At 47.5% G+C, this 19978-nt stretch overlaps 1 protein-coding gene across 11 annotated transcripts in view; it reads left to right on the top strand.

Moving 5' to 3' along the window:
- Nucleotides 1–19978, top strand: part of CAMTA1 (calmodulin binding transcription activator 1) — a 305462-nt gene that overhangs the window by 111264 nt on the left and 174220 nt on the right. The gene's annotated exons all lie outside the window — the stretch shown is intronic.

Below are 19978 nucleotides of genomic sequence, written 5' to 3'. Positions count from 1 at the left end.
TACTCTGATTTCGGCAAACGAGTAGCGAAGCCATGAGGGTGTATATTTGTATGAGCTGTACTGATCCCTGCAGCCAAGAGGCTGTGTGCCTCACCAGGGCGGGGCGTTTGGGGTAAGGACGTGCAGGGACAGGCAGAGCTTAACCCCTTCTCTCCAGGCCTGTCCCGTAGCTTTAAGGCTGGACTCTGGGCTAGGCCAGGCTTTCAGGCCTGTCTTGGCATATGTTTTGCAGGGCATTAACCCTCTCGCACCCGGGTGAGGAGCACCCTGTGCCCCCTGGCGTGGCTCCGGGAATCGTGCGGGGGGTTTGACGTCACCGAGTTCAGCGCGGGGGACGCGGGGTGGCCATCGCCTGGAATGCACCTCATGCTCCAGCTTCCTTCTGGGCGATTTGTCATTCTTACGTTCTGTCTGCTTTAATGAGGTTTTGGGTTTTAAAATAATATTAAATGGATTGCATTATATTACACCAGAGAGGCATAACTCTGTTCCATAATTTTTACGTCCAATAACAATGTTTTATTATGACAAGCCCCCAAAAAAAAGTGTCAGCATAATAGAAATTGTGCATTGTTTTTGTTTTGGGTTTGCAGAGCATGATTTAATTAACTTCTGTGAACTTTAACAATGCAGAATACCAAAACCTGCGCTGCAAAACTTACCTGTAGGAGGGTGGTGGTGACCACTGGCTACCACTCATACACATGATTAAATACTTTCTGATGTGTTTTTTGAAAGATGGAGCCATCAGCCCCTGGAGTGCCTGACTGCGAGGATGTGTGTAGCGATCATGTTTGACTCAAATAGCCCTGTACTGAACCCAATAATTTCTATTTTATTGAAGCGTGTCTTCTGGAAAGTAACAAATCTGTAATTGGATGTATCAGGAGCTGGAGAACGCGCAGCTTTCAGGGTTTCTTCCTGTGGCTGATCACATTTGCCACTTAAGAAAATAAGTGTCAAAGTACTTGCTTTGTGATTTGGATGTGCCGGGGTTTGGTCATTTATTCCTACATCTTCCTCCAGTTTAAGAGCCCTTCAGTACCTGATATTTTCTCTCCGAGAAGGTACTTACACCCTCTTATCGAGTCGTCCCTCAATCTTCTCTGCGAAGCCCAGCAGACGCAGCTCCGAGCCTCCTGGCTTGGGCAGATGCAGGATGTGGCCAGTTTTACAGCTGGGTCCTGCAGCAGATAAAACAATAATCAAGCCCAAACCTGGCTCCTGGGCCAACGCTCTGAACAGTCAATGGTAATTTTTACTGGGGCTCAAAACTGGAGGAGCACAAATTCTGCATAAATCTACGTATTAAGTATCACTAAGGGTTATCAAAATCCAGACTGATCATCTAAGTGTTGAAAAGAAATTAGTGGTTTTTTCCCTCGGGTATCAGAACGTACAAAGGGACTGGTGATTCGAGTCGTCATAATTTAGGTACGCAAAGACAGAAGAAGAGAAACCAACAGGAACAGGCAAATAGAGATTCGGGTCTGGAATTTAACTCGCATAAATCTGGGTCTAGAAGAGCTGGGTCCGCTGTAGAGGTGTCTCTTGTGCTGAGTGTGTCTGTGGTTTCCGAAGGCTGGAGGAAAGGCCGCGGCACTCTGCTGCCCCGTCCCGCGCTGAGTGGCCCCGGTGCCCCCGCGCTGCCCCCTCCCGCTGCCGGGGCGGCATCTGCGTGACTGCTGCCACTCTCTGGTCTGAGCAACGCACAAAACACTCATTTTCTTGTCCTCTAAGTGTTGCTTGGGCAGAATTATGTATTTTTAACCTTCTTAATTAATTACTCGATCGGTACATGCTGCTACTTCTCAGATAGCCTTATGGGTTTACCTTTCTGATACCATCCGAACCGGAAGCGATGTTCTTTTCTTGGACACATAGGCAACAGATTCGAAATAATAAAAAAGGCTCTTTTCAAAGTTGGAGTGATACTGTAGTTAACCACATTAGGGTTTAACAGGGCATGAAATAACTGTCTGCCTTGTGGCACTGCCAGATCATCTCAGCGACTCTTGCAGCCAGGAGATAAATAGGTATCATCGTCGCAGTGATGGAAAAGTACTTGCAAAGCCAACAGCCAAGAGCGTCGAGAGCATCCAGACAGAGCTTTGGAAGCTGCAGCTAACGGGCAAGAAGGAGATTGGCCCATGAAACTACTGACCAGCCAATTCTGAAAAGGGATTTCTATTAGCAGATTTAATAATTAATTACTTACTGAGCGTCACCGATGTGACGGCTACTGCATCTTTCCAAGTTTTGGGTAAGGAGGAAAATGCATTCTGAAAGGAAAAGTTTACACCAGATACTTGGATGTTGGTGTCCATCAGTACCATAGAGAAGGATTTGGTGAGCATGGACGACACAACTAAAGCAAATTTAGGACATAACTAAGGAGTAAACTAATTTAAATAGGAATACACTAATTTAAATAAATAAGGAATAAGAGAAATAAACTAATGAACCAAGTGGATGTTAAATGATAACTGCCAGAAATCCTCAAGCTGTTGTCTTGGTTACCATCACTGTGCAGGAGGGGTTTGGATATTACTTGATTAATCTGATGCACAATCCTGTTAGAAATCACTGGATAAACCAGAAAGGAGAAGTTAACTTGGCCTTCCCCTTAACATGCCTCTTCGTGCAATTCTTTGTGGAATCCATTAAAAATCTCCAGTCTGTGATCCTTTTTAAAATTCTAATTAATTAGGATCCCTGGTGATGTGTTCCTAATCAATCCACATAATTAAAAATTTTAACTAATAAATAATAGTAAGGGGAGTGTTGAAACAGCTTTAACATGGCTCCGGACTGGTGCTGCTCCGGCTTCACCGTCGCCTGGCTCGGCTGACGCCTTCGCCTCTTCTTGCGCACGAACCTTTCCAGGTGCCTCTAAATGGTGCATTCATGTGAATTCTTAGTAAACTGCTGCTAAAATTAAAACGAGGTCATATTTTTATAGTAAATTTCCCTCTTGTCCTCTGCATTTTGGAAGGTCGACGCCGATTCTGTTGCTCTTTATCCCGTATTGAGGATATTTTGGTCCCTCCACACACGAGAGCCTGAAGAGAAGTTGGAGAAGAGGGTTCTCAAGCTCGGGCAGAGCTGTGCCCAGCCGAGTCCCTGCCAGAGCCTGAGCCACGCTGCCTGTGGCGTGACGTTGCCAAAGGATGGGCAGCAGCCTGGTGCTCTACAAAAACCCCGCGGCTGCAGCAGCAGCGCGTCCGTCAGCGGGGAGGGAGCTCCCGTGAGGTGCTGGGGCGGCGCTGCCGGCTGAGCCCCCCGCCCGTCACGGGGGTCCTTCGTCAGCCTGGGGTTGGTCCGACACTGCTGATGTCAGATCAGGGAGATGGACAAGACGAGTGCGCCAGAGCTCATCTATTTGAAATATCTTGTTCTCTCATATATAGACGTATGTTATTTCAGTACAATATGATAATCTTTATGAATTTCTTAAAAAAAAAAGTAAAATTTGATTTAAGTCTTATTAAGAGAGAAACTCCCTTGTGGAGATGGAGATGCAGAGTATCAATTTTGTATGCAGGACTTGTATTTAATTAATATCATAACAGTCCCTTAACACTATTACAGATTAGTCCACGAGGACAGGAATGGAAATTTTAGATTATTCAATTACTGCATAAACCCTGGGACGTCACCGTGAAAACTTTGCAAAAGATCTCTTTAGCATTTGGGCCTGGAAACGCAGCACAGCTGAGCTCGGCGTCGGCGGCTGGGTGAGCCGGGCGGGAGCAGCGTCGGCGCTCTCACGGCGTGTGAGCCGCGAGTCCGTGCCGAGAGCAGCGGGACGTCTCCTGTCGGGAAATGACCAACGGGTTTTTCTGTAGTATGTAAAATAACCCATCGTGGAGTATTAAACTGCAGAACGTTTTTACGTGTCTCAATTCCCTGCTATTCGCGGTGAAATTTACTTGTAAGGTATTACTGGGGGGTGAAAGAACTTCTGAGATCACACGCTCGAGCGGCGCTGATCTGGAGAACTATTCCTAGGACAGTCTGATCCAATTCGCTTTAATTTACATGGGCCTTGCTCGCCCTCAGAGGTGAGCTGTGTAGTTTGCAAACTAATTAGGATTGCATTGTTCAGTCGGGTTGCTTAATTCATTCCAGAGAAATACTGTGGAATGGCTTTGGAGGAGAAATGAGAGTTTAATGTGAAAGGCTTTCTGAAAATATGACACGCACGTGTGCATACATTAACACAAACAAGCCTGGTCCTGAAAGCAAAGGAGAAAAAGTGCTCGAGGAGGAGTGACAGTTTTTATACAGATCTACTCTTTATCGTCACTGCTAACGGTATTTCCTTACATCTTTTGTAATATTTTACTTTTGCCCTTTCTAACCAGCCTCTCCCTTAATCTCCCATAACTCATGAGAGGGCACAGAGGCCAGCAGCATCTCCCCGTCCTTGCTGTGACGTGCACGTCTCTGCAGTGGACACAATGGGCAGATGCTCGTACAGAAATGTGGAAGGTGTTGACTCCTCATGAGCTGTGGTTGGATTTTATCCTGTTCCCTATTCTAGGAGGTGTTTACGGCATCCAGAACGTCGGGTTGTGATGGCATCTTAATGATTCATGCGTCTGTGGCAGTCCAGGGGAAATCAGAGAGTCGGTTTACCGTTTCTGAAGGGGAATATGGATTATCATTAAATCTGGAATGGGTCTCCTGAGAGTCTCTTTTGAAGGGAACATACATATCAATAATTCGTTTTCTATATCAGGATCCTAATGTATTCGCTTGCAGTAACATAAATTCACAGCAAATGGTCGTGGGTTTTGGCATCTTTTCCTAACGCCCTATACGTGTCGAGGAGATTTTATTCTTCAGCAGACCTGTAATGTACCTAATCCTTTAATTGTCGTCGCTTATTTTACAGTGTATAACTTCAGCAGTAAAAGCTTTCTTAATATCTGGGTGTCTCAGAATGAAGATTCAGCTGAGATCAGGGCTCCTGGCTTGTGTGTGCCGTTGGAGGCGATGCTGTGCCCGGGCCCGGCGCCGTGGGGATGGCCCCGCTCGGAGCTGAGCCGCCGCAGGAAAATGGACGCGCTGCTTGGTGTTGCAGCAGGCGGGCGCGCGCAGGAGTTGTTTATTCAGAGACATGCTATAAAATACTTGGCTTTATTTCCCGCGTGGACTAACTCATACCAAGCCACCGGTGCATTGCTGTGCAACGCTCCGGGAAAATTAATCTTCGGGAGAGAACTTTTAGCGTTGGACCACTCCGAGCTCACCACTCAAAGCAGGTCAGCGGCGTTACTGGTTCTGGGCAGCGCGGCGTGAGGGGGAATAGGTAACGCGTCGGATGAAATGTCAGCAGATGAAGGCAGCTGCCCTCGGGGTGCTTCTGGTCTGGCGGGATTAGCTCACTTGTGCCTGGGGCTGACGGGACGGGGATGGCCGTCCCGGCAGAGACCAGGGACCGCTGGCTCGGTGCGGGCCTGCAGGCGATGCCAGTGTGGTCGGAGGAAGAGAGAGGGTCCGCGGTGTTTCTCATTACCCTGGCAGACACAAAACTGTCCTAATCGCAGCTCTTGCAAAGCAACTCAAGCCCATCCTTGATTTTTAAGTCCTGTCTGCCAATATTTCTATGTGGTCAAGTCTGAAGGACTTTCTCCATTTAGCCGGAGGTAAGTGGTGTAAGTGCAGCTGCAGGTTGCTCTTACTGCCGTGTCTGGACCCGTTCTTAAACGAAGAACCTGCGTAAGGGACGTGCTGGGTTGGGTGCCTCCCTGCTGGGGAATCCCTACCCCATTCCTTAATGCGTGCCCCGCAGGGAGCTCCGGGGAAGGGGTAACGAGTGAGTCAGGGTTTGTGGGAAAATTATTAAATCTTGAGACGATATAATACAGCTTTTACGCTGCATTTGCTTCACTCTCTCAGCCCGGCAGCATCAGTCCAGAATAACTAAATCCCGTCTACCAGATGAAAGTGTTTCACTTACGGATCGTCACTTTGTCTGTAACGTTGGGTTACTGGGAGGCTTCCAGATGGAGACACTTGGTAGACGGAGGGAGCCTTAGACTGAAAGAAGTGAAAATAAATTCACAAAGAAATAAAGAGTCTGTTTCTTACTCCTGCTTTTCTGAATAGTCTTTCCAGTGACATGTTGGGAATGGACTGAATTACAGCAAAAGCAGGAACGGAGGAGAGCTGCGGGGTAGGAAGAGGAAATGTTACATTTACTTTAACTGATGTAACGCCAAGCAACTGTTTTTACACTCAATTAGTTCACACATCATTTTGGACATGAACCAGAATGGAAAAAGTTTTTGGTTTTATTTTTATATGATTAAGGGAGAAAAGGTGGAAGAAGAGGATTAAATTGCTTTCTCAATCTTTTTTTCCCCTTGTATTTGATTCCTTCCACCATTACTTTTGTGTGATTTCAGTGGGGTGAGGGATCCTTACCCTTCCTAATCTGCTTTTGACAAAACACAACCTTTAAAATTTAGCAGATTAAACTTTCCTCTTTGAAAACAGGTTGCTTTATGGCAACAACAGAGGGTTTTGCATAAACATTCTGAAGCAAAGGTAAGAGCAAGAGCTTTTGGGACTGCGGCTCAGCTTGAGCATGTTTGTGCTGAATTTCAGCGAAAGGTGACTGCTGGGGCGGGTTCAGTGTTTGCAAACGTTGAAGCAGCAAAGGGTACCTGTAGGGCAGGTTTGGCTTATTTGCCTTAATTGTGGTTGAATGCTGTTCCAGTAACGTTAGGCCTTGTGCGGAGTTACTGCTCGTGTACCAGCTAGCATGTTGTGAACACGGTGGAAAAAATGATCTGTGGGCTTTTTAATATAGTTTAGCAAACAAAAATCTTTGTTGCGGTAAATTAAAAAAATAAGTGATCTTTTGACAAGTCATCTCAAAATACATTGGAGAAGCACGACAAAGGCATGTGGAACAGTCACGTGGCTTGTGAAGTTTTTGAAATAAGATACTAAATGGCTACAGCCAGTTGTAGTGCACAGTGTTGAGTAACTGAAGGTTGGTGACGGCAGCAGAAAGGCTGAGAAATGGGGGCTGGACGGTGGGTAATGTGGTGTGGCACCGGGTGAGGAACCTTCAAAGCTGACCAGAAACCACGTGGGGGGGTTCTGTTGAGCACACATGGGGGTCACGACCCCTTTTTGGGTGAAGGGCAGGTGGCCCATGGGCAAGTTCTGCCCGAGTCAAGGGCAACCGTCCCTTCGGCGCGAGGCAACAGGTCTGCAGGGGCGGTTCAGGTAATTGCTTTGTAATTGACTGCATCACCTTTTTTTTCCTCTGTTTAATAAATAGCACGAATAAAGCTGAGCTGCATGTGGTAGGATTGTAATTCAAAGCCCATTCACTAAAGTCTGAACATTTTTCATTTAGCATGTAAAGGCGGTTTCAACGTAAATTGTTCCAAAAGGATCTCTGTGCACTAATGACATTAGCGTCTGGATAGACTGAAATTGTTTGAGTAATTGATGCTGCAACTGCACCACATACTGTGGGGGAAAAGAGGAGGAACGCGGTGACGTGGGTCTGTCGGAGGAGTCGGGAGCCTGAATATGCTGGATGGGCCTAAAGAAACGGGGTGACAAATGTCAGCCCCCGCATCGGGCTCCGCGCCTCGGGGTGGTGTTAGTCCTTCCTCGCCATCTTCCTCTTGATTTGCCTGCAAAGCAGTGGTAGACATCGGCTTCTCTCTGGAACCTTTCCAAAACAAAACAAACAAAATTTATATATATATGTACTCTTATATTATTTAGCCATCCTTATTAAATAAAACATTAGAACGAGTGTGCAGACACAAAACAAGCTACCGGGCACCCCTGTACCCCCCTCTGAAACGTGAGGTTTGTGTCACTGCAAAGGCTGTACAGCACAAATACACATTGACATTTATATTGACTATTTCAGTTTAGAGAAATTCGAAATTAAATATATTTTCCGCCAGCTCTGTGGGAAAATCCATTTATGAAAACAAAATCCAATAGGAGATCTAAAGATTGGTGGCCAGAAATGAAATATTTTGAGAATAAAATATATGGAGATTGGATTGCTGGATCTGTGGTCTCGGTTTAACGTGCTGGGGACTGGAGATGGGAGTGGAGGTTTATTGGTCCAAACTTTATCTCCGTGTTTGCAATTTAGATGAGACAGTTTAAAGCAGAACAAAATAAACGTAAATACAGAGACAGGCAGTGGTCTGCACGTACTTTTTTGTCCACGTAGGCCCGTTTCTGTGCACGCCTAGAGAAGGACTAACTCCAGAGGCTGGAGCCTTTGACTGCAGGTCAGTCATCACAGAGCTCCTAGAGCGTTTTAAATGGGGTGCAGCGCGGCGAGGTAAAACCGATGCTGTTCCTTGCAAGATTAAGAGGTTTCCTTTTTCTGTAGGGATCCCTGTGATTGCGTGGAGGATCCAGATGCTGAAGCAGCGTGTGCCTTGTAATCTTGTAATTGCATTGTGGGCTGTGACGGAGATAAGGACTTCCACTGGAAACGAGGAGCCTCAGTGTCTCTGCGTTACGCGCCTGGGTTTTAATGTGTTTATATTTATTTATTTATTTCGTGGTGTGTTGGAAAGGAAAGCAAATCTCGTTTGCTGTATTGCTGCTAATTTTGTATGCATCAGAGATGCATTAAACATTTTAATTTCCTGAGTTCCTGTTGGAAAGACGGATATCGCTTACCAAAGTGTGCGTGGGGAGGGGAAGCAGAAGCGTAGAGTCGTGTCAAGGGTTTGAAGGTTCCTAAGCAAAATCTGGTATTGTCCCCAAAACACAGTACAGACACAAAAGCTGGGTTTCAGAGCGTGGCCCTGTCCTGCACATGGGCACGTTTTAGTGGCCACCGTTTTGTAGGATATTATTTACTCACCCTTTTATAGGCGAGAGATGAGAAGCAATTAGCCAGCGTTTGTAGAACTCTTTGGAAATATAAAGCATTAATTGCACGCTAATACCACGTCGTCAGAAGCGGAATGAGAGCGCGATGCAGAGGAAGGGTCAGCGGGGGCAGAGGGTCCCCAGCCCTCGCCGGGTGCCCTGTCAGTGTCCCCCCGTGCGTGAAGCTGTTCCCGTTACAGACCCCGATGCGGCGGGTGGGGGCTGGCACCGACGGCCGTGGCAGGTCGCCGCTGCGTGCCAACGCCCCTTTGTCACGTTCCAGGTTGTGCTCATAGTCTCCGGGAAACGTGCAGACCTGCTCTTAATGATGGGGTTGTGTGAGCAAAGTCTGGGGAAGGGAAATCCTCCGGGGTGCAGGAGGGAGGCTGTAACCGCGCTGGGACACCGCGTGTTGGTGCGCAGCAGACTGCGGGAGCTGTGCTTCCCACTCGGCTCAACGCTTCATCAGGGTTTTAGAGGGAATCTCACTTTGGGTGCCAAATGTTGGCAAAATAAAGAAGTGCCTCAAGTTCCTGGAAAATAACCTTTTTATTAGGAAAAAAAAAAAAAGGCAAAAAAGAGTCAAACATCTCCAACAAAAGGGCACTAATGAGATGTTGGCCCCTGGCCGCACAGTTGAGGTAACGGCCGGTGATGGGATGGAGCTGACAGGAACAAGATCGTTGGCATTTTCCATTCACTGGACGTGCTGGGTTTGAAGCCGTGGTGCAGACATCGAGCAGTCCAAATACTGTATTTCTTGGACTGGATGAACTGATGTTCTCATGGGGATTTGGGTGATCCCAGGTTGTTCAGCACTTTCCCTGTGGGATAAGCCTGTAGCCAAAGCTGAGACAAGTTAGTTACCCAGACCTCGAGGAATTACTTTGAAACAGGAGCTGTTCCTACTCTGTCTGCTGTAGGTCAAATTAAAATTTAAAAAACGTAGGGGGAGAGGGTTGTATTGTATCAGTGCTACAACAAGAAAGCACAAGTGACCCTATTGTCAATTAATGTGGCAAATATAAGTTACTGTATTGCAGAGGGAAAACTATTTTTCTACCCCCTGCTTGTGTTACAAACGTCGTGGACGTCGGGTTACGTTTAGCAGTTGCCTCGTCTTTGCACAATACCTTTTCATTCTAACGGTATGATAATGCGTTCGTCCATTCCGGTGTTCCCACATTTCTGCTGCCATCGCGTGGCTGCTGGGGATTAACAACACTCTCCGGTGCGGGGAGAGACATCCCGGGGGTGCTGGCGGGCGCAAACACAGCCCGAGACCCCCGTCCCCTCCGCTCCATCCGCCCCTCGGCACCATGCAGCCTCCACCTCCCTCCCCTCCTCCTCCTCCTCCTCCTCCTGGGGACTTTTCAGAGCCCCGGCTTCACCGCCCTGCGCTTTGCCGTGGAAGGCAGCAGGATGCGACGCGGGCGTGCGCGTGCCTTGAGACGAGTCCTCGTCCGAGCTTCAGCCTCGTTGGCAGCGGCGGCGTCCCTGAGCTGCCGGTGCAGCCCCAGCGCCTGCCCAGGGATCATTGGGGGTTGCTCGGCAGCGTGGTGCCCTGCGATCTCCAGGGCTCCCCACCTCTCGAGCGTTTACACCAAGAACTTGGAGTACTGCTTTTAAAATTATTTTCAAAGAAAAAATGCCCAGAACCTGGTAACGATGCAAAAATTCTGCAGATTAGAACCAGGGAAGACTTGATGTTCACCTGTAATTGCAAAGCTACGCTTGGTTTAATATTTTGGTGAGTTCTCAAAATAAGGTAAAATAGCCCTGAACTTCCATAAGATAACTGGGTTTCCTGAAGGTAAAGATTCAGATTTCCTAAACAAAGATTCGGATCTCCAAGGGCGAGGGCCGAGGGCTGGTGCCGGCGTGTCCTGGCGTGCGGTGGCTGGCGGGGCTGTGCCGGGGCGCCCGTCCCGGGGCTCCTTGGCTCCAGCCGACCGTCGCCGCAGCCCCGCGGTGGCATTGCCGCCCGCGCCTCGTGGGGACAGCTTTCCCTGCCTGCTGGTGGCTGCTGCTTGTCACTTACCGCAACAAATATGTTGTATTTTTCCATTAAAAGGCCCCATGCTACCGAGGACTGCAACGTTTTAGAGCACTATAAATATGTTTTTGAAGATTATGCCTTCTGTCCGACCTAAGTATATTCTATAATACTGCGTGGGTGTTTCTGTTGATGGTTACACTTTGCCTGCAGTTTTTGTATGCCTGTTGCCATAAACAAATTTTGAATAAAACAAGAACGAGGAAATATTTTTCTGCTTAAGCACTGGAAGTCGGTTATACAAGTGCCTGTGGGTTTGCTGCACTGGGTAATACTCCTGCTGCTTTTATTTTTGAGCGTGCGTGATGTAAGCAACAGCTCTGCTCCTTCCTTGTCCTTTTGTCGGTCAGGCTCTCTGTGTCCTTGGGGACAGGTTTCCATTTGGTATGTAATGTCTTACCCGCCACAGCCAGAACAATTTATTTTAGCTTTTTCCTTCTAAACAGAAGCATGTTTTTGAGCTTAAAAAGATGAAATACCTTCTCCTTTCCTGACTCCCATGTATTCCCTTCACGCCCATCCTCCCTCAGAGAGGAGGTTGTGTCCAACACTTGGACTTAATTTTTTAACGACAGAGTTTGGCTTTGTTCAGGTTTTTGTAGGCTACATGTAGCTCTCTGAAGACAGACCTGCAGACTCTTCGGAAAACAAATGAGTAGTATTTAACATAGCAAAACTTTTACAAGCTGTTTGCAGTCTAGGAAGCGGCGTTTACCTCCTCCGTGACACCAGGCGTGGGACGATGCTTCTGCTGAGCTGCCCAGGGCTCCGCAGCGCGCTGCGGCCGTTCCGCGCAGTGCGAAGCGTCTCTCTTAACTAACGATTACAAATCCATTTGTAACATCCCTGATAGATTTTGACATCTGTCTGTCTTGACATTCAGCCTGTTCCTTCAGGTATTGGGCTCAGCTTAGCTTTTTTCTGGGTGAGCCTGAGGTGCGGGCAGGCGAGCTCTGCATCCTGCGACCTTGTGTACTCAGGGACCAACATCTGGAGCCCGGGAGAAGGGCTTAGATTTTGGTCACTAATGATGATGCTTTTTCTGGGTGATCGCTTCATCACCTCTATCACAGCAGAGAGTTTTGTGCAGCTGGATAGATGAGAAGTGGTTGTTGTGTGTTGTGTTCTCTGCACTCGCAGCCCCAGCGGCGGCCCGTAAGCACCAGTGAGAGGCAGCAGAACTGCCTTACACCCTGCTTTTGATAGAAGTCTGGTGATACGGTACATGGTGGATAAAAATAAATTTTGAGCATTGGCAGGGGTATATTAACTTGAAATATCTGCAAAGCAGCCATCTAAAAACGGTCAGTTTCTTTTCCCTCTGACTTTCATATTAAGAGGCGTGTTTAGACTTCAGTGTCTTTTTAATCTCCTCTTGTTGGAATAATAAAAAATACATTTATAACTACAAAGACATGATCAATTTGTGTGTGTTAAATCATGAACTTTCTTGTGAACGCTTGCTAAGGTTTCTGCCCCTGGCTCCAAGCTGTGCGGCCCAAACCTGTGATCCTGCCCCATCTCCATCCTTAGGGCAGGCAGAGGAAGTTCCCAAACCCCAGAGGCCCTTCAGGGTCCAGTTTGTCCTGCTTTTGAATTAACTCTTTTTGAACTACAGTACTTGTATAAAATATACAGAAGGGTTTTGATTACAAATCTGAAATCCAAAGGTTTATTAATGGCCGGAGGGCTCTGGAATTTAATACTTGTGTGTCGTCTCGTCAATTCGCAGCATTTAAAAAAGCAGCAGCAGTTGAGATGATTCTATATATAGCAACTTTATTTGAATACTCTACATAGCTTTCAAAGTAAATATTAATTCCATTATGCCATAAACTGTTATTTATCATGACAGAAAGCCATAAAGTTATTTTACTAGAATATAGCCAGTAAATTGCATATCCTAAATGAGATACGGCACGCGTTGCGTTCTAGCGGCAAAAACATACTTTGTACATGTCGGATTCAAACACACTTAAACACGAGTCGCAGCCGAAGCTTCTGCGGAAAACCCCGTTCAGCCGTTACCGGCCGAGGGACACGTCAGCCGGGGCCGGAGAGCAAAGGGCCCCGGAGCAGGAACTCACTGACGCTGCTTCTTGCGTATTATATGTTTGACTTCTTTAATTACCTAAATTACTCATTAAAAGTGCCTCATAATTGCCTGACTCCAAGGTATTGCGAGAAGCCTAGGTTTTAATTATGCTTTTTATTTTTTTTTAAGATGTAGTGCATTTAGACTTGTACAAGGCGATTATTTAAAGAGATGGATTTTCACTACTTGTTGTTCTAAGTGACGGTGGGTGTCTCCGCCAGAGGTCTAGGCGGCTGGTGAAAGCGGTCAGGACTTCATCCTTCTTCCTAGAGCGTGCAGGGGGTTAACTGGCTGCTCCAGCAGCTTCCACCTGCTGCAGTTTGATCCGTGGATCGATGATTTCTCGTGCACAAGCAGCAGTGCAGAAGTCAGGGTGCTTCCAGCTCTGCAGCGTCCTGCTAGAGGACATCTCGGCAGAGCCGCTGGTGTGACAGACCAGAGCATGTTGCACAACATTACGAATTTCAGTTGGTTTTATGAATGCAGTCACTGATTGCAGCCTTCGGTGGGGACTGACCTTCAGCATAGATTAGATCTTCCATTTTATAGCAGAAAACAATATCAGGGAAACATTAAGGTTCATCAGCAGTTGGATGCGCTTGTGCTAGCAGAACAGTGAAGGCTATCTGCCAAAAATTATTGACTTGTTGTTGACTTTTATCCACAAAAATAGCTCTTTTAATATATAACCTATGAGAGCTGTGCAGTGGCTGGTGTTAGAGGAAAACCCCAACAGAGTATTGAATAAAATCATTAGTTTTTAAAAAAATTAGGTTTAGCTTCTTTTTCTGTAATGACTAATAAATATCAGCTACCTGTGTCACAAAATGTTGCCCAAAGCAGCCCATAAAGTTCATTATTGTATCATATTTGTAAATATTTTATATATTTGTGTGAAAACTGGGGAGAGAAAAAGGCTCGTTTCATCAGGAATGTCTCTAAGATTGTCTAGATTGCCTTCAATTCCAGAAAGATTAAAACCGCGAGATTGTCATTGGAGGACTGTTCAGATATCAAAGGATCTTCTCAGCATGCAACCACCCAGTATTTGAATTGTAAAAACACCTTTGAAATTGCTCAACTCTTCATTAAATAAACCAAATCTGAAGTGGATTGGGGATAGTGCATGATTTTAATGTTAGATTATCAAAATCAAAGAAAAGTGTGTAACGATTGCTGAAAATCCATTTTAGGAGGGAAAACCCCAAGCAGAAGATTGTTAGCTGCAATGTTTCTTGATATCCTGTAGCCAGGAGGGGACATTAAAATACAGATTTGCAAGGTCAAGAGGAACAACTGTGATCATCTGACCTGCGTAGCACACGTTGGAAAATTCCACCTACTGATGCCTGCATTTAGTCCATGACTTCTTGCTGAGCCTTTGTCTTTCAAAAAGATGTTGGTCACGATATAAAGATAGGAAGAGATGGAGAATCTGCAGCATGCTCGGGGATGATGCTTCAAGAGGCTGATTGCTTGTACCGTTGCAATGCTCCGTCTGTCGCTACGCTGGCTCTGTCCCCTGTCTTCTAGGAGCCTACAGCTGGATCTCTTCCACCTGGCAGGGCTGCCCGGCCGTGGTTAGGGGAGGGGAGTGCTGCTGGCAGAGGCTCACTGTGCTGTCGGCAGCCCCGTGCCTCTGCGAGCCCCTCGTGGAGGTGGGAGGGAGGCGGGGACCGCTCTGCGGGGCGCAGGCAGGAGCACGTCAGCCATCCCTGGGAAGGGCACCTGCCCTTGGACTTGGACAGGGCCTGTGGAAGTAAAGTGTCCCAGACCCAGCTAGGCTGGAGAGCGCCTTTCGAGAGACGTGCAGCTTTCCTATTGCCTTTATTTTTCACTTGGTAGATGAGCCTCACTGGAATCGCTGCGAGGCAGGTTCGACAGACTGCGTGTACTTCTGTGAGTCTTGTGCAAACCTTCCCGCTTCCCCAGTTCTCATCGGCTTGATGAGTTTGTACACCCCAGGATTTTGTGAGAGTTTCTTACCCTGTGCACGGCACGTACTGCCCAAGTCCTGCTACGTATCTGCCACCCGTCCTTTGTCTGTGGGGTTCCTGGCTTCCATGAAAAGTTTCTCCCACTTATTCCCAAGGTCTGTCTCCCTCACTCCCAGACTGCGTGGGCTTTGGCTGCGTTGCAAGGCACGTTGTTCAACAGGGCACATTTTCTCAAAGAAAAGCAAAGTTCTGTTCTTGTTCAGAAAACCAGTTTTCTTTCTTACATTCTTTTTTTTTTTATATTGGATTTTTAGGTTGCAAGAAATAGCTTTATTTAAAATTGGTTGGATTTTTTCCTACTGAAAGCTCAGGCAAAGTCTGTGGTTTGTGGGTGATCCTGCTGTGCAGCCAGAGCCTGTGGTGGTGCAGTGATGCACGTGGGAAAAGGTGTAAACCTGGGCTGCGTAGTGTGGGGAATTAACCCAACTGCTGGCAAGAATACAAAGCTGGAGAGAGAGTCTACCAAATAAAGCTTAATTATAGTAGGTTGTGAAAATACCGTGATGGAGAATTTGCAGGGTAGGTCAGCGTGTGCTTTGAGCAGGGTCGGTGGAGCTGGAGAAGCTGCCTGCCCGAGGTCAGGCTGGTGGGTTTGCACGGGAAGAGGCAAAATGATCGGGGAGTTGTCGATGTGCTCGAGCAGAGTCTGCGACGGGCGGCGGGAGAGGGCCGGGGCACGGAGCGTGTCCCACCCGGCTGCTGCCGAGGCGGGAGGGAATGGTCAAATGGCTGGGCCAGCTCCCGGCCCAGATGACAGGCTGTGCTTCAGCATGAGCGTGGCTGCTACAAACAAGCCCAGATGCCCTGGACATCGGGACAACACAGGAGGGAAAATCCGTGTGTCAGAGGCCACCGACAGATCGCCCTCGGCAGGAGTGCGTCTCCGAGCCGGCACAGCTGGGGCCCTCGGTGCCGGCCCGGAGATGAGCCAAGGCCATGCCCTCTCCAGCCCCCTTGGCGAGAGGCACGTAACCGACCCGGGAGAGGTGCTCCCAAACAGAACCTGAATTTTAATGTGTGTTTATAAAATGCGTCTGGTGGCGTCGCGTGACAGGTGGATCAGTTCCCCACTTTCCGCTGTGCCACGTTACTTCTTTCATGTGTTATTTCTGATCTGAGCCATCCTGTCTCTTCCCTCGCGTGAGTTGTTTTAAAACAACATTTTTGTTGCTCTTTCCAGAAGACTACTGACGTTTCCCCGTTCCCTCTAGCCGCAGTTGCTAAAAGCCTTCCTGCGTGCTCCAGTAACCTCCTTGTCCTTCCAGCGGCTCCCCTCGAACCGCCGATGCCTGCTCAACACGGTCCTTGCCTGCCATCCCAACTCCGTCACCTTTTCTCTGGAACCCGTGGGTGCCACCTTGGTTCCTTCTGCATCTGTTTCAAGACCCTCTTCTTTACCTTTAATGTTTTTAGAGTTTTGCCCTGTTGACGTGTTTTCGTCCTGATCTCTCACTTGGTTCTGTAATTCCCTTCACCCCTTCCGGTTCTGTCCCCTTGTCCATCACCTCTTGCCTCTCCAGCCCTGTCCACCTGAGGTGGTATTCAACATCTTCTCTTCCTCTGCCCTTGTTTGCCTTCCCTGTACTACGCTGCCTGTTCTTTGGGGCACGCAATGTGCCTTCATCTTTTTCAGAGTGCTGCGTACATCTGCAAGGCTGTATAAATGATTAACTGCGCTGATGATAAAATGTAGGGCATGGAGTGTTTTTGGATAGGAACTACATTGCCATTGAGGATACATTTTGCTTCAAGTGATGTAAATGTCTTTCACCAAGTAAAAGGAGCGTCTAGGACCTTCACAAAAGTCCTATTTTTATTGCACAAGGCTCAGGGTAACAAGCAAGACCTTGAAATGCTTCATCTGTACGGGTGAGGGGTTTTTATTATTGTTCATAAACAGAAGTAGCTCCAGCTCTGGATTTTGGGTTTTTCCTCCCTGAGATCCCTGAGGAACGTGTTCAAGAAACATGCTCTCAGGAGTGCACAGACCTCTTCTGATCTTCGCTTTTTGGGGGTCACCATTTGAACTATTTATCAGATAACCGTCTTTTTTATGATGGAGGAATTTCCATAGTGGTTTCCTCTTTCACTAAATGTAACAAATTTCAAGATGTACAATTGTCCGTGCCGGACTGTGGCTCTCCATGCTGGACTGGAGAGCGCAGGGAAGGGCATGGCCGGGGAGTGGTGGGAAGCAGTGGGTGAGCTCGGCTGTTGGCGATCCCCCGTGTAATCCGGGGACAAAGGAAGCGGCCCTCAGGCAGCATGGTGGGAAGCTGCAAGTCGAGGTGTAAACTGAACACGGGGTAGTGAAAGGAGACGGTGTTTCCCCTGCCAGCGTGGTGCATCCAGCAAGATGCTGCCCCGCGGCTCTGAAGGTCGTACCTGGAAGATCTGGGAAGTAAAAGTGAATCGCCTGGCTGCTTCCTTGCGCCTTCCCTATGTAATTAATCAACAGTTACAGCCTGTCAGTTAGGCTAAGTGGGGAACAACGTGTTTCTGTCATTTCAGCAACTTCAGTTGAAACACACTGGCGTGGGTCGGGCTGGCAAGTCTCATCTGGTTTTGTTTCCTTTTTATAGTTTCTGTCCGCTGGTTGGCAGTTGGGGGAATGGGGTAAAACGGACAGAAATAGCGCACCTCTGCTCTTGGAGCGGTGAAGTTCTCGGGGAAACGCTGGGAAATGCCTTAAAGGAAGTTACAAGTGTCTGAAGGTTGAGCTTAATAAGGTCAAGATAAAATTCTTGAAGTCCCAGTGGCGACATTCACAAAGTGATTGATCCTTTTGATCTGTATCAGAGTGGAGGGAAGACACGACGCAGCATCCCGTGGAGCTGTGCTGGGAGCTGCTGCAGGTGTCCTCACCAGAAAGTGCAGCAGCTTTGGCCGCTTTTTCCCGTAACTTACAGCTTTGATCCGAGAGAAGCGGGGGTGCTGCCGTGCGCAAGGCCCTTCCCCACCAGCGCTGCCGTCGCTTCGTAACGTAGGCGGGAGCAGGAGCCCCTGTGGTGTCGCACAACGGCTCCGCGTTGACTTTGGGTGGTTTATGGTCATTTTTTGAGCCCGGCATCACCAAACCAGCCTGAAAAACATGGAGGAGTCCAAGTGAGGAATCATAAAAATCCACACACACACCCCTGCACCCCCATACTCTGATGCCCTGATAAAGTGTTTTCTACCCAGGATCTTGGAGGAACATCCTTATTTTATGAATTACTTTAGGGAGAGGAACAATCCCCACCAGGAAACCATTGGGGAGGGTGGATTTTATTATATTTTGCCAGTAAACAAAACCTGGTACATTTAATACTTGCCCAAGTCCTGTGGGATCTCTCTGACTAATGCGAAATGACAGTTGTCACAATATTCCATATAAATACCCGTCTATTTGCAGGTGTCTGTTCTATTTTTAATGTGATCCCACCTCTCCTGCTGTGAGGGAGAGAGGGATGATCGATGGACTCTGCACCTATGTCGATCATATATATTGTCTTGTCATTTATAAGAATTCAAGGATTTTAATGCACTTGCTAGCTTACCACAGCAATTGTTATTCATGTAATTGAGCCGCAGAGCGCAGATTAACGAGGCGGCGTTGAGCCGATCGCTCAGTAGCTCTGCGTGGTGGCACCAGCGGTGGGTGACTCCTGAGCGGAGCCGTCGCCTCGGGTCAGTCCAAGGTGCGACAGGTTGGGTTTAGTGAGAGTAAAACATGAAGGGGGGGAAAAACAAATTTTAGAAAATTAGGACGATTGGTAACATCACAGGTGCGCGTGGTGTGAGGACTGTTTTACGCCGTATTTGGTAAATTTACAGGCTGTTTCTTTAGTTATAGTTTTACGTGTTTGATCCGGAATCAGGCAAACGTTCTTCTGTGGCTGGTATTTTTCCTTGTGGATAACTTGAGCCCTTAATGTATTAATTTGCATATATACGTATCTATGTATATACATATATATATTTACATTGCTATAATTTACTTGCATGCATTTTGTGAATTATTCATGAAGGACATTTTGAATTTTAATTCATCAGCACCTTGCTCAGCGCAGACTGTGACTGTATTTCTGACCTCGGAGATGGGAGAATTCAGCACCGTGCTGGGCACGTACGGCTGTCTCCAGGGCTTCGCCCGAGGCCGGGTGGGGTGAAGCATCCTGCTGCCCCCGCTCTCACCCCAGCCCCGCGGGACGCAGGTTGATGTTGCACCCGTCAAACCTCCGTCCCACCGCGACCCCGAATTTCAGCAGCGTGGGTACGAGGAGCCCCAGAACCAGCGCTCCCCAATTTAACGCCTCTATAACCGGAGTATTGACCCCCAGTGGAAGGCACCAGCTGATGTATTTACATACCATGCCGGGTTTAAGCAGCCTCAGGCAGCCTTTCGCTTTGACTATTGAATAAAGCATTTTTGTAGCCTACTCAAAATCTTCTAGCTGTGTTTACATTTTAATAGGCACTGCTGTAGAATAGAACATATTTTTATTGCTTACATTTATCAGTAAGAGCAAAAACCGAGTGCCTGGTTGAAGCTTTGCAGAGAATACGCTCTTCTAAGTAATCAGTACATGAAACTATTTAGGGGAAAATACCGTGGAATTTCTAACTTGTCAGATAACTGTGCTGTGCCTGCATTTGATTGCTGATACACGTTATCGGAAAGAAATTCTATTTAAAAATAAAATTTTCAGCAATGTCAGCGTGGAATAAAATGAGCAGGAAGTGGAAGGTTGCATCTCTGTTTCATGCCAAAAGAGATATACCTCTACCTTCATTTGAAGAAGTAAAATTAAGCAAAGTATGTAAGCTTTGGAAAGTGCTTGTTCAGAATACGTTGAGATTGAAGGACAGTTTGGCTTTGTGACAGCACTTGAGGTGCTTTGTCTGATGCAGAAGGAATTCTGGAAGGGGAGGCAGAGGTATCCCAGCGAAGGGCTTTCCGATGGC

The sequence above is a fragment of the Strix uralensis genome, chromosome 23 (genome assembly GCF_047716275.1).
Source record: "Strix uralensis isolate ZFMK-TIS-50842 chromosome 23, bStrUra1, whole genome shotgun sequence".
NCBI classification, from domain to species: Eukaryota; Metazoa; Chordata; class Aves; order Strigiformes; family Strigidae; genus Strix; species Strix uralensis.
Note: the sequence above shows the minus strand (reverse complement) of the source record. Positions and strands in the feature narration are given on the sequence as shown.